Source organism: Parasteatoda tepidariorum, chromosome 2 (assembly GCF_982258835.1).
Source record: "Parasteatoda tepidariorum strain Cologne lab strain chromosome 2, Ptep-v5.0, whole genome shotgun sequence".
Classification (NCBI taxonomy): domain Eukaryota; kingdom Metazoa; phylum Arthropoda; class Arachnida; order Araneae; family Theridiidae; genus Parasteatoda; species Parasteatoda tepidariorum.
The window spans coordinates 117,584,274-117,600,478 of NC_141756.1; the positions used below are offsets into that span (position 1 = coordinate 117,584,274).

General features: G+C 28.8%; 2 long non-coding RNA genes across 3 annotated transcripts in view; one reads left to right on the forward strand and one right to left on the reverse strand.

Moving 5' to 3' along the window:
• Positions 1-15,746, forward strand: part of LOC147816096 (uncharacterized) — a 46,301-nt gene extending 30,555 nt beyond the window's left edge. Inside the window, exons 5-7 of one of the 2 annotated variants that reach the window (XR_015431677.1) lie at positions 971-1,048; positions 10,373-10,457; positions 14,740-15,746. This is a non-coding gene — a long non-coding RNA (uncharacterized LOC147816096). Of the gene's footprint in view, positions 1-970; positions 1,049-10,372; positions 10,626-14,739 lie in introns of those variants that run through there. The other variant, XR_015431676.1, reaches the window with a different exon arrangement.
• Positions 3,423-10,190, reverse strand: LOC147816097 (uncharacterized). Its single transcript, XR_015431672.1, has 2 exons — positions 7,675-10,190; positions 3,423-3,567 (listed from the first exon to the last, which is right to left on the reverse strand). It is a non-coding gene; the product is annotated as an uncharacterized LOC147816097 (long non-coding RNA).
• Positions 15,747-16,205: the final 459 nt, after the last annotated feature.

A 16,205-nucleotide genomic window follows, 5' to 3' on the forward strand; every position in this document is an offset into this window, starting at 1 on the left:
TTTAAATGTTCTGAATCAACAGTCTCTGCTCAAATTATTAGACGCACTGTAAGATTCTACTTAAAATCTTTATTATCAGGTGCTACTTTGCAACTTTAACGTTTTTACGCGGCTGTAACCGGTTTACGCTTGTTTAAGTTCGTGTATTAATTGGTTAACATTGTAATGCAATATGTTAAAAATAAATACAAATGGGAAGTATATAAAAAATCTCCATAGAAACCCATTACATTTAAATTTAATGTTAAACTGTTACTCAGATAACTAAAAGCAATAAAAACATTGCCCAAAAGAGAAATTTTTTTTGAGTCAATAAGCAAATAAGTAAGAGATAAGCATTTTCATTTCTAAAATGCAAACCCCCTTCCCACTAAAGGAAATTTCAATAAACAATTTTGAGCACAAGACAAATGTTATTTCGTTATAGAATTTTAAAAAAAAACAATTTGTATTAACAAAATTGTCAAGTTAATTAAAAAAAATGATTATTTTCCAGAAAATACAAAATCAGCACTTTTTAAAACTCAGAAACAAAAATTTCTATTTTCAATTAATTTACAAACACTTTAAAAACAAATAATTTTTCAATTTATGAAAGCATGAACATGTATATTTTAAATATTTTTGAAGGAAGAAAAATTCCTTTTGATTGGGATAAAACCCTTTTTAAAGAAAGAAAAAGGAAAAAAAATATAAAAAGTTTATTCACACTATTTACATCAGAAATTATTAAAGTTTTCTTTTTCACATCTGAAACTTTACATCAGTTGTAACTTTAGATTTCACATTAGAAATATATGTTGATTAATATGGTATAAAAAAAAATCATTCCTCTTGATTTACTTTTTACTTGATTTGCACACATTTATCTTGCAAAACATGAAAGTCGTGAATTTATTAATTAGTTTCTATTTTATTTTGTGATTTGTTTATTATTTCTTATTTTTCACCTATTCTTAATTAATTTCAGGTGGTCATCATTGATTTTCTGAAAAAAAGAAGAGTTACTGGTCCCTCCACTGGCAGGCTATTTGCTACTAAGATCGAGGTGAAGTAACTAAGGCTACTATTTTTTTTATTTCAAGAAATAGCTAAAAAGTTGGCAATTTCGGAAAAAATTAGTCTTATTTTACAAATATCTGACTATTTAAAAAGTATATTGTTGCTGAACTATCGAGTAGTGTCAAATCTAATGCCTCTATCACACGAGAGAAAAATAAGTGCAACCGTAAGTGTAACTTCAACTCTACCTGCAACTCTAAGCACAATTCCTCCTTTCGGAGTTGCCGAAAGGGTTGCTTAATTGCCTGAACAGTTGCATGTAATTGGGTTACCATATTTTGTTATTTATCTTTACTTTTGGCTCATATTTTATCATATGATTCTATTATATCATAGTTTCTCAACGATGTTCGTAAAGGGAGGAAAAAGAAATCACAGACGCTGTAGAATATTGATTGATTTTGATTAAATTTTTTACATTTGTATTTGTGTTGTCTTTTTCTCAGTAGCAAATAAAAATTTTGAAAACTTTATTTCCCCGTTAGTGAAGTAGCATATTATAAAAAGGATTATGATTTCTACCTCATAATATGAGATGATATTAACATGTCATTGAATTTCATGCTGCGTCCCTAAAGACTTAAATACTATCTAGAATTTTGACGATTTTTTTTACGTTGATTTGAGTGACTAATGTATAAAACATGATGCGCAGCGTTTTTAAAAAGTGCTTAGCGTTTTTGAAAAGGGTTTTTTAAGTGAGGTAGCATAGTATAAAAAGGATTACGATTTCTATCTCATAATATAAGATGATATTATAAGATGATATATAAGATGATTATTCTCATAATATAAGATGATATTATATATATAAGATGATGTTAAGATATCAATGAATTTCATGCTGCGTCCCTAAAAGGATAAGGGGGTGAACGGGGGATGGACTTAAATACTATCTAGAATTTTGACGATTTTTTTTATCTTGATTTGAGTGACTAAGGTATAAAACATGGAGTGTAGCTTTTTTAAAAAGTGCTTTATTTTCCCTTTTCGAAAATGAGATTTATCAAAGGGAATGTCGATTTTCGCCACGTATTATGTAAAAACGTGCTTTTCACATTCTTCTATTTCACGTTTTCAGAATTCATTCAACCACGATCAATTTCAGCGTACCGTCAATTCATAGTGTATAAAAGCGCCAATCATTTTACAGGTTTGGTGAAATACTTGCAAGTCCGCATGTGCGTCTAGTGAGCTGGGTTCGGTGAGATTCTTACTCTCTCATGTGCAACTCTGCTGCATTTTGCAAGATATTCTCAATTTCAGACTTCATTTTCCACCCTCGGAAATCGAACCGAAAAATCTCTTGATCATTTTTTAATGGCTAATATAATCAAGAAAAGAGTTCTTTTTCAAATTCTAGTTATTTTATCATGATCATGTAAAGTCTTTGAAAATTATTCTGCATTTTTTCAATTTACATAGTGCTTAAAAATATTTTTTGAGTGCCTAAAATGTTTTTAAAAGTTGCTTATTTTTTGTTGAAAGATTTGGCTCCGCACCCTGTAAAAGCATAGTTTATTTATATATATTTACTATCTAACATGCTAGTTAGGCAAGTGGGGTATCATTATCTGTGTATACGCTAAATCGAATGAGTATAAAACCAAGTTGTCTGATTCAATAGTTTAGCAATTCGAAAATTTATAAAAGTTTCATGTGTAGAAAGGACAATTTTATGACTTATACCACTTTATGCAACTGACATTGCTATCTAAGCAAGCAAGGCATTTCTTCAAATTTAATTTTTTAAGCTTAATTAAAAAAAACAGTCCTTTGAAATAATTCTTTAGAAGAAATGAGGGTTTAATGTATGAAATATACAATTTTTGACTTACCTTTTACACATAAAGTATTCATAACATCAAAACTATTAGATCTATCAAATCAATTTTTTTTTTAAAATTTAGTCTAAAAAATGCATAACAAATAATGTCAGACTTATCTATACTACAATGTCTCAGAATTTTATTGTCATCAAATTAATTTACATTGCATTAAGGGATCATCAATTTTATTCATTTACACATTGCATATCAGGAATATCACTTTTATGAAAATTATTTTTTCTAATTTCTTAGTAAAATTGTTTTTTAAATATAAGAGGATTTTCAATGTCATACTTACAAATTATTATTGTAAAATTTGTAAACATTCATTATTGGTATAAGATAATTTAATTAAAAATTATAGGATTTATTTTAGGACAAATTTATTGTAATTTATAGTATAAAAATTAAAATTTATTAATAACTAAGAAAAAAACAATATTTTATTAAGAACATACTTTTTATGTATCATATTATTTTGTTATAGCCTTTTACGTGTTTTGTTTTGCTTTTAAATAATACAAGAATCAATTTAAAAAATAAAACATTTATAGTCAAGTGAAACAATTAGAACATTATTCATTTTCATTTCTTATTTTTTAATTTTTTTCATAAAAATAGTATTACATCTCTTTCCTTCTTCACCAGACAAACCTTACAGGATTATACGAAATATCTGAAATAAAAGAAAGAAAACACTTTCATGATAAAATTTTACCAACACATTATTAGAATAAGGGAGATTAAATACCATTAATTTGAAATCATTTCAGTCCTTAGGTATCCCTTTTAAACTTACTTTAAGTTTGTCAGATATTTTGATTATAGTTCTAAGATTATTCTATACACTAATGAAAGATGGCAGGTATATTTGGTTTTGTAGTTCTTATGTTTGGATTGAAATTTGTTTTAAGAAAAATAAATTGTATTTATAAACGAAGACTATTAAAAATGTAAGTATATTGAAAAATTAGTAAGGTACACTTACATACTTACTGTCATTGTAGAAAAGTTAAGTAAAATAAAGTATAAATAAAAAGTAAAGTATAAATAAGTAAAGTATAAATAAAAAGTAAAGTATCATTAGTTAACTTTGAATAATTATAAACAAAATATTATGCAATATTTTGCATCATACACCAAAAAAAAAAAAAAAAATAAATAGAGGGGATGAATGTAGAAACAGACAAGGAGATTGGGAATTTGCATTTTTAATAATTACTTCTTATATACTTGTATAATACCCTATCTTTTTTTTAATACTTTTTAATAATTACTGGAAAATGGGGTGACTTTGTGAGAGACAAGGTAAATATTTACCACACATATTTTCTAACTTGTTTTAAAATGAGATTTTCAAAAATTAAAAGAATTCTTAGAGAAGAATAAAATAATTATTTCACAAATAATTATAATAATAAAAAAACTTCAAATAATCGGACACATGCTTTTACAATCAACAGAAATAAAGATTAAAATTTAAAAATAAAGAAATATAATCATTATTATATTTTACGTTATAATAATGCAACAAAGTTTGGCGAGTTGCTTGGCGAATATTTCAAAGTAAAGCTTTTCGCCAGCATAAATCTTTACATATATAAAAATAGAAATTAATTCTATTTAAAGTAATTAAAACTTTGATCGGAACAAATTATAATAAGTTTTAACTTTTTTAGCTTAAAATAAATAAATATTTTTAAAGAAAATTTATCTAGAAAATAGTGTACTATACTTGTGGGGAAATTACAAATCGACTATGTCAACCTTCATCTATCAAAAGGTACCTCATCAAGTTAACATGTCTTATATACTAGTGAATTGGTATTTATTATTTATAGTGGTAGTTACACTACATTACTCCCCTTCCAGAATTTTATCTGTGATAGAATTCGATGAACAGATACCAGTAGTTGATTAATGCTGTTTTATTTATTAACTTCAATTTTTGCTCATTATATATATATATTTTTTTCCTTCCAAGCATTTCGCTCGTTATTTTTTTTTATAGCTTTTTCGCTATTTTTTCCCATCATTTTTTTATAGCTTTTCGCTATTATTATTTTTTTTCTAGCATTTCGCTCATTATTATTTATTAACCGGGAGACTTTATTTACTTCACCGGATTTTTTTTTTTTTTTAAGCATATCAACTGTTTAATGTGGATTCATCCATCAATATTGACAATTTCTTATCACGTCCGTAGGTCACCAATGTGGGGGAATTAATTATCGACTATGTCAACCTTCATCTATCAAAAGGTACCTCATGATAGAATCAAGTTAACATGTCTTATATACTAGTGAATTGGTATTTATTATTTATAGTGGTAGTTACACTACATTACTCCCCTTCCAGAATTTTATCTGTGATAGAATTCGATGAACAGATACCAGTAGTTGATTAATGCTGTTTTATTTATTAACTTCAATTTTTGCTCATTATATATATATATTTTTTTCCTTCCAAGCATTTCGCTCGTTATTTTTTTTTATAGCTTTTTCGCTATTTTTTCCCATCATTTTTTTATAGCTTTTCGCTATTATTATTTTTTTTCTAGCATTTCGCTCATTATTATTTATTAACCGGGAGACTTTATTTACTTCACCGGATTTTTTTTTTTTTTTAAGCATATCAACTGTTTAATGTGGATTCATCCATCAATATTGACAATTTCTTATCACGTCCGTAGGTCACCAATGTGGGGGAATTAATTATCGACTATGTCAACCTTCATCTATCAAAAGGTACCTCATGATAGAATCAAGTTAACATGTCTTATATACTAGTGAATTGGTATTTATTATTTATAGTGGTAGTTACACTACATTACTCCCCTTCCAGAATTTTATCTGTGATAGAATTCGATGAACAGATACCAGTAGTTGATTAATGCTGTTTTATTTATTAACTTCAATTTTTGCTCATTATATATATATATTTTTTTCCTTCCAAGCATTTCGCTCGTTATTTTTTTTTATAGCTTTTTCGCTATTTTTTCCCATCATTTTTTTATAGCTTTTCGCTATTATTATTTTTTTTCTAGCATTTCGCTCATTATTATTTATTAACCGGGAGACTTTATTTACTTCACCGGATTTTTTTTTTTTTTAAGCATATCAACTGTTTAATGTGGATTCATCCATCAATATTGACAATTTCTTATCACGTCCGTAGGTCACCAATGTGGGGGAATTAATTATCGACTATGTCAACCTTCATCTATCAAAAGGTACCTCATGATAGAATCAAGTTAACATGTCTTATATACTAGTGAATTGGTATTTATTATTTATAGTGGTAGTTACACTACATTACTCCCCTTCCAGAATTTTATCTGTGATAGAATTCGATGAACAGATACCAGTAGTTGATTAATGCTGTTTTATTTATTAACTTCAATTTTTGCTCATTATATATATATATTTTTTTCCTTCCAAGCATTTCGCTCGTTATTTTTTTTTATAGCTTTTTCGCTATTTTTTCCCATCATTTTTTTATAGCTTTTCGCTATTATTATTTTTTTTCTAGCATTTCGCTCATTATTATTTATTAACCGGGAGACTTTATTTACTTCACCGGATTTTTTTTTTTTTTTAAGCATATCAACTGTTTAATGTGGATTCATCCATCAATATTGACAATTTCTTATCACGTCCGTAGGTCACCAATGTGGGGGAATTAATTATCGACTATGTCAACCTTCATCTATCAAAAGGTACCTCATGATAGAATCAAGTTAACATGTCTTATATACTAGTGAATTGGTATTTATTATTTATAGTGGTAGTTACACTACATTACTCCCCTTCCAGAATTTTATCTGTGATAGAATTCGATGAACAGATACCAGTAGTTGATTAATGCTGTTTTATTTATTAACTTCAATTTTTGCTCATTATATATATATATTTTTTTCCTTCCAAGCATTTCGCTCGTTATTTTTTTTATAGCTTTTTCGCTATTTTTTCCCATCATTTTTTTATAGCTTTTCGCTATTATTATTTTTTTTCTAGCATTTCGCTCATTATTATTTATTAACCGGGAGACTTTATTTACTTCACCGGATTTTTTTTTTTTTTTAAGCATATCAACTGTTTAATGTGGATTCATCCATCAATATTGACAATTTCTTATCACGTCCGTAGGTCACCAATGTGGGGGAATTAATTATCGACTATGTCAACCTTCATCTATCAAAAGGTACCTCATGATAGAATCAAGTTAACATGTCTTATATACTAGTGAATTGGTATTTATTATTTATAGTGGTAGTTACACTACATTACTCCCCTTCCAGAATTTTATCTGTGATAGAATTCGATGAACAGATACCAGTAGTTGATTAATGCTGTTTTATTTATTAACTTCAATTTTTGCTCATTATATATATATTTTTTTTTCCTTCCAAGCATTTCGCTCGTTATTTTTTTTTATAGCTTTTTCGCTATTTTTTCCCATCATTTTTTTATAGCTTTTCGCTATTATTATTTTTTTTCTAGCATTTCGCTCATTATTATTTATTAACCGGGAGACTTTATTTACTTCACCGGATTTTTTTTTTTTTTTTTTTTAAGCATATCAACTGTTTAATGTGGATTCATCCATCAATATTGACAATTTCTTATCACGTCCGTAGGTCACCAATGTGGGGGAATTAATTATCGACTATGTCAACCTTCATCTATCAAAAGGTACCTCGTGATAGAATCAAGTTAACATGTCTTATATACTGGTGAATTGGTATTTATTATTTATAGTGGTAGTAACACCACATACTCACCGATACTAAAATGATGTGCAGGTTCCTGTTATGGTAGTACATCAACTGCATTGAAATGGTTATCTCATCGTGTGAAAGTATTTTTAATGCTTTAATTTTAAAGGAAATGTTATTATTAAATTAAGAAAACTGATCCGTTTCGTCTATAAAAAAATTTCATCCGATCATCCTCTTCACCAACATCACCGCCACTTTTATTTACATTTGTATACGTCATCACATAAAATTGAAACGTCATAAAAAGCAAACGATCTGATTTGTTGATATAAGAAATTGCCTGAACAGTTGCAGATATTTCGTGCAACCGTGATTTCTATATCACACGAGGATTTTTCGAGCAATTTTTGGAGAAATTGCAGTTACTGTTTCGGTTAAACTTACAGTTGCACTTATTTCCTCTCGTGTGATATAGGCTTTTAATTATCAAATTCAAATAATTATGTCAAAACCGAAACACCGTGTGAAAATGGCCGAAACACAATAAATATAAAGTTCAGTAAACCAATATGAATATGTAATGCAATCGTCACAAGCTGCATGAAAAAGTGATAATTAAATTTCCAAATCGCGTGCCGTCATTCACAAACCTATAGAGGACGTTATTATTACGTACAGTTGCTCTGAAGATTTCTTCAGTGTAATATGGTTGCATCCTGTGGTCGGTAAAACTGTATTTTCTTTGCAGTTAACTACAACTATTTTTTATTTTAATGTTGCGACTAGAAACTACTTTCGAAATGTAGTCACTGCTTTGCTACTTATGGAAGACAAAAACTTAACTGGATATCTTAATTTTCACCTATATTAAAAATGATTTTGAATAAAAAATTGATTTGGTTAAATATGAGGAGATATTAAGAAGTCTTAATTCATGTTTACATGAAATTGTTTTTATTTTAAAGCATTTTTTACGAATTTGTTCCTTTAATTTTCAAACTCTATGCTTTTTTCGACAGTGATTTAATAAAATGCTTGGAAACTGTCAAAGGTCATTTAAGTTATAAAAGCTTTTTTTTATATCCTCCAAGAAATGAAGTACAGAGCGAAAAGCAAAAACGGACCACCCTGAATAACTTCTGATCTAATGATCGGATCCCCACGTTCTCAATCTTAATGATTTGAGAAGATGACCACCAATATGCCAATTAATAAATGCAGTGGATAATTTAAGTCTCGAAATCGGACACAAAAACGTACTTTATAGTTCCTGCAAAATCAAATTTTGAAAAAGTGCGGTTTTTAAAATTTGATTTCTCAGGAACAACTAGGCCGATTACTCATCTATTTTTTTCGAAATTTTTGAGTTTAAACTTGGTTTCTTTATTTAATAACGTTAAAAGAAGTTATCAAGGATCGCTACAAACTACATTTTTTTTTGTATCGTACCACTCACTGCAAAACTTCTTTTAAAAAACTGCACACGATACTAAAGAAAGTAGCAAATACAGTAGTTTCGCTACTTGCAGCGCGCTACTGCCGACAACTGGTTACGTCCCTTTTTTATTACGGCAAGGCACTTAAATATCTTCATTTTAATTTACACGAAAATGAACATTAAAAAACTTATTTTACAGTAATAAGTATCCGTAATAGTATGCGATTACGAAATCGATAGTTCTCAGTTCACCGAAATTATATTAGAAGTTCGTCGATAAGGAAATCATTAATGAAAAATATGTTTTGAAATGTTGTTTGCGTTCAGTTAAAAGAAAGATTTACGGATGTTCTAGATTGCTTTCTTCAGCTTTCTTCTTAGAGAAATTTTGCGACTATTAATGTTCAACTTCCTAGCCTCATAATTTTGAACCCAATCCAGAAGACAATGGAACTTCTGGATCAAGTATTGGGAGAAATTTGCCTTCGTGGAGGGGTTTTTGAGGGAACTAACGAGCATTTGCGCTACGTGAAAGGTAAAGGAAGACCTTGAAAACCTCCCACGGTTAGCCTAACGGCAAAAGAATTCTAACCCACCATCCATCTACAAAAGTATGAATGTAATTTTAAGCTACGGGTGCGTAAATCAAGTTCGTCTCGTCAAACAACCACATTTAAATACTAATCTTCCCATCTAAATATTTCTTCTTGTCTTCAAATTATTTTCTTTATAAATTATTCACTTTAATTATTTTTTGGCTTATACTAAATAAAAATAGTTCATACTTTTGATTTCATCATAGTAATATACGTTGATTTATATGGTATAAAAAATTTATACCTTAATTCAATTTCTTTTCATCCACAATTAAATAATAAAAATTAATAAACAAATATTAAAAAGTATTGTTTTTTGCATGAAATAATCTTTAGATAAATTAGTTTTATGAGTGGGTGCAATCTAATTAATGTTGTTAAATTAGTCTTTAAAGTATGACTAAAAACGCTAAAAGTGAAAATAATTTTTAAGGGACCAAACTTTCATCCGCTCTCCTAACTAAACTATTTGAGTAGTAATATCAATAATGAAGCATCTTAAGAAGGTTAGGAATTCAAATATGCAACAAAAAGAAAGTTATACAGAGAAAGTACGTTTTTGTGTTCGATTTAGAGAAAATCCAATAATTCATACAAAATTTTTTCTGGGTGATTTTTCTTGCGCACTGTACACATTTATTTTGTAAAAAAAAAAAAAAAAAAAAACATGAATTTGTTATTTTTATTTTATTGCTATTTCTTATTTTTTACCTATTTTTTAATTCAGGTGGTCGCATTCAATTTTCTGGTGAAGAAGAGTTACAGGTCCTCCTTTGGCAAGAGAAATGTAACCTATCGCTACTAAGAATGAGGTAAAACAACTAAGGATACCATTTTTCGGGGCTAAGGAGAGAATAAAAGGGCTGGGTTACTCCTTTAAAGAGACTCGTACCTCTCCGAGCTTCTGATTTCAGTCAGTGACGTCACTGTGGCGAAAGCATCAACTTCTGGCTTTATAAAATAAATTGTTTCGCTTGTAACTAGCATCTTTTTTAAACTTATTTCAATACATTCATTGTTTTTTATATTTAAAAAAAATCTTTAGGTGATTTTCTTTATCTGTTTTCAGCAATCAATTTTTAAAATCGGCTTGCGCGATAGCGACCTGCAAGAATTATTATAAAACACAAAGTGAGAAGGCGCTATTTTCCTTGTTTTATTTTAGAAAATATGAAGGTGACATCAAATGAAGTATAAAATATATTAGAAGAATTTAGCCTTCTACATTATACTTCATGTTTTTTATTTAGACGTTTAAGGATAACTTTAAACAGAAAAGAAGAATCAGAATTTCTTTAATTCTGATCTTCAAAGAAAAAAGAAATCCTGATCGTAGAAAATAAAATCCTAAATTTAAAAAATAAGACATTAATGCTTATAAATTTTTCCAATTAAGATATATTTTAATGATATTATTGAAAATATTTATGCGTTTTAATTATAACGCCTTAATTTCCAATATTTATGAGGACGTGTATTATTTCCATTTCTATATGCTCAAAAATTATTGTTTTAGTAATTAGCATTTAATATTTTTGTTTCCAAGTGATAATATATAGAAATAAATTGTTCTTTTAATTATAAGTAAGCAAATAAATTAAAACGAGGCATAACAATTAATAAAATATATTATGACACTTTTATTAAATATGCACAAGTTGCATATTATTATCGAACAATAAATAACTGTAAAAGTGTTCTTATATGCCCTTTTTTTACTTAACAGAAAGAGTTTAAAACTAAAATTAAAAAACGATGACAACCATTGCTGTATTTTTCTAACTCTAAATTTTTTTTATTATTCTATAAGGAATACCAAGAAAATGTATGAATACTATATTTTTAAACAGAAATAATTTTGAACAGTGTCAAATTTGACAGCTAGTATCAGAAAAGTGTCGAACATTCAGCTCATTTCTTATTGAAAGCAGCAAATTTTTCATATCCTCTAGTTCTGATTTTTGAGATCTGTGTGCGGCGTGACGTCAGCTTTGAGTATGAAATGAACCAGCCCTTCTGTATCTTCTTTTTAGCCCAAATTATTTTTACAAAAAGTATCTCAAAAGCGACATTTTCGGAAAAAATCTAAACTTCTTTTACAAATATGTGACTATTTTAAATTATATATTGCTGATCAACTATGGAGTAGTGTCTAGTCTTGTTATCGAATCAAAATCAAAATATCAGAAACAAAAAAAAACACAAACGCATGTAAATTGCCAAAGAGCAATAAATAAAAGCACAGGAAACCTATATGAATTTGTAATGCAGCCGCCTGGAGCTGCATCAAAAAGTGAAAATTAATTTTCGTAATCGCGTGTCGTTATTCGCAACGCAGTGACAATATAGATGTCAAAATAGAATCTATTGTTATTTGTTTTTTTTTAAAGAAAGGAACAAATATATATGTCATTAAATATTAATATATATATATTTGTAAGAGAGGAATCTTATACTCTATTTAAACTTTACATCCTATAATTTTAGGAATCTAATTACTTCAAAAATTAAAATAATGTGAAACATACGAAAACATATAATGTTTTGTCATTTGATTTCAAAAAAAAAAAAAGTGTTTTGACTATTTTTATAGAAAAATTTAAATTTTTAATGAAGAAAATATTACTTATAAACTAAAAAATTTTTAATAAGGAATGCTCATAAGTAAACAAATTGAAATATTTGGAATGAAAGATTTGCACTTTTAATTTAATTTTTTGTTCTTTTAATCTTAGTCTTAATCAGACCTAGAAAACCATTCTGCATACCCTATTCTATACGAATTCCATATATATTCTATACTCTATTCTATGCAACTATATTCAAATTAAAAGAAAAAAATTAATTACTTGTAAATATTTTATTATAAAATCATAACACTCACCTGCTTTATAAGGCCGGAGAAACCGTAAATAATGTGAAAAAATTGTGATGGTTTATGATGGTTTCAGAGAATATCATGATGGTCCAACATCATCCATTATGTGTTCATATTTTTTGCAATGCCAACAAACTTCTATCATTCCATGATGGAAAATGCTAGTTTAATACTATAATGGTAAATAATCAAGAGAAGTTTAACTCTCATGGACCAACAATCCGTGGTGGTCCATGATGGTTCCAACTATACATTTTTATGATAGTTGAATGGGAATTCTTGCTGATCCTCAGGAATATATCATCAAAAGAAGTTGCTATTCCTGTGTTGGATCATCAAGAATCAGTCCCAATTCCTACATTGAAGTGATGGTTACTCAGGTTGGTTACCATCAAGATTATGTTGGTCCATCAAATGAAAACCATCAAAAATTTTGACTTAGGCCTTACTGAATCACATTTATTCATTGAGAAGTGGTCAAAGGACTGTAATAATTCATTTTAATTTTCATTGAATTGAACATTAAAAAAATTTTTTTACAGTAATATATTTCCATAATAGTATGGCATCACGAATTTGAAAGTTCCCATGTCACTAAAATGATGTTCGTTGATCAGAGAAGCATTAAATGGAAAAATGTTCATGCATCAAGTTTGTCAGAATATTATTACTCTACAATTTTAAATTCTTGTGTCGTAATGTCATATAAAAATATTGGAATTTGAAACCCTGTAAGGAAATGATCAGAAAAGGATCGCGATTGCACAGTTACTAGTTAAGAGTGCCCCTGAGAATAATTATGTTACTGTAAAAGGCCGAAATCTTGTAAATCTTAGGATTTATTGGTAAAACCTAGTAAAAGCTTACCGAAAGTAGCTTACTAAAAGCCCGAAGTTTGCTCTAATATAAAATTCGGACTTTCGACAAGCATTCTGTTATAACCTAAGATTTACCACCGCCTTCCAGCAAAAGCTCGAAACCAGTTATACCTAATGATAGAACTTTTCATTCGCAGATATATTATATTCTGTTACGTTATAAGGGACCGCCACATCGTGGTGAATGAATTCACAAACGCAACCCTCAACCTCAATGGGCAATATTGGGAACATCAGGAGCAATAGAAGAGGGCAAAATATTTATTTAATAATTATTAGAAAGAGAACAATCATCTCCGTAAAATGTTTCGTTTTAGGGGATAAGGGAAATTTAAAAAGTTATTATTGGTCTGCTAATTAGGTTGAGGGGAAAAGTCCTACTCACGAGATAGCAAAGGGAAAAACGTTAAAATGCTTAACACACACATAATACAGAACTTGAAAACCAAAATTGTAGATTAAAAGACAGGATGTGAGTATTAACGTGTGAGAAAGACCTTTTTGTCTAGAATAATAGTTTAAGAAAGAAATTTAGATAAATAAATAACATAAAGTGATTAATTGAAGCTCTTTATGTAGCACACACACCCATACATACTTACATACACAGCGAAAGAGGGTGAGATAGATACAGGACCAACATGAAGGAATTTAAATTATTAGCCAGGAAATTAGCTGAATATAAAAAATATTAGCCAAATTTCAAAATTTTTAGTCAAAGGCATTACATAAAGCGAAATATTTTATAAAATGCAAATTCAAAGGAAGAGTCATTTTGCAGTTGAGAAGAAATTGAGCAATGAATGGTGGTGAAATGATAATAAAATGCAAGTAATAAAGAGGATAATTTTAAAATATCAAATATCACTGCAGTAAATGTAAATGGAAAGTTGACACATCCCGGTTTCCTTCGCTAACTAGTTATCTTTAGTAAATTGAGTCTAATTCGATATTCAACCTAGACCGAATATAGAACTTTTATTTTTAATAAAATAGACGTTTTATCAGTTAAACTCTCAGATCTGTTGTTATGACGCCAGCATTTATTTCACTCCCTCCCCCTCACTAACCCTGCACTCTGCAGAAACAAGAGAGGAGATGGAGTGAAGATAGACAGAACATAAAACTTCACATCGTTCTGCTGAGAAGGATTACTGAACTTCAGGTAGATCAAATTTTTTATTGCATGGACACGTTCTTTAAAAAAATCTTTCAAATTGTCACAACAAAACGTTTAAGGAAATCAGGAGGACTCGAGGTCTACAAACGCGATTAAATGCATCCTTTTGTGTGGAAGTTCTTAAAAGGTGTAATGAAACTTTTCTCGTGTTGTTCTAGGTACTCCCACTCTGACGATGGTTCTTCAGTTTTTTTCTCTCTCCAAGGATACAGAATAAACAGGGATTGAGTGGTCAACACTCATCTCATATGCTTATCACGATGGATCTGGATATGTTCCGCCATACTTAGGTTAAAATATCTAATAACTAAAAATGAGTAACACTGTATGATATTATACTATAATTTATTTTGTATATGCTAAACCAGTGATGTAAGTAAAATATATTTTGTGTGGGCGTCATCTTTCACAACGAAAACAGGAATTTTTAGCAAGGTAGGGAAATATTAGGCTAAGCAATTAATCCTGTTCTGTGACATATTCTTTCACAAAGATTTTAATTCTTTCACTACATATTTACACAGAGACTTAACACATGGACAGGTACGAAGCTATGTAGACTTATTATACATCAAAGTTACCAGATACACAAACAAAAATATATGACGGGTACAATAAAATGCATAAACAAATAATAAATATTAGGTGAATAACAAAAGTAGATAAGAAAGAAATATATATTTTAACTAATGCGATGTGCGATACGGCTCGGTACTTATTTAACCTCGTTAATTAACATTCTTACTTATGTAGAGAAACTTAACACCATTTTCTCTGGCCATATGTTATAAAGATTAGGTCACATATGGCTAAATTAGTTCTTGTAGTCTCGACAATGAACATATAACAGGTTCGAGTGGCGATAAATGGTTAGAGGGTTCGAGTCTAACATTAGAAAGTGGTTTAAAAAGTTAGCAGTTACTAAAGCGAGCAGTTTAAAAAAGCGTTCAAAAGGACACTGAAGTCGAATACTGTTCAAAAGTTAGTAAGCTCGAATAATGATCAAATAATATTGGGTTAGATTAATTACTAACGAAATGATAGTAGCTTCGGCAACCGTTAAATGGGTAATTGATTTAATGTATAAGTGGTCCAAATAATAGTGCGATCGAACATTGCTTTGATATTAGGTATGAATAAAAGACTCCAGTTCATCAAAAGAAAATGATATAAAAAGCGATCACATGATAATAAGAACGAATAATGTTCGATTGATCACATGTGAGCGGGGTAGAGTACCGATAAATAGTTTATTGGTTAGAGTTTAACAAATGAGAATGGTTAAAAAGTTAGTATTTGGAGTGACTTAGAAAATCATTAAAAATATGAAATACCAGAGTGTTCGGTTAACAAGCAAATCAAATGATAACAGAATTAAATACTGTTGAATAATAGATTGTATCATTGATAATAGGGAACGAGTGATGAGCAAAGGTAAGTTAAAAACGTGCCAAATGATAGTATAATCAAGTAATGTTCAAATAATAGTAAGATTGAAAACTGATCATATGATAAAGGGTTCGATTATTGATCATATGAAAGCTGGTGTGAGTAACGATAAATAATTCAAGGTTAACAATTAAACGGTTTAGGAAAGTGCTCAAATTAAATGACCAAATGATGC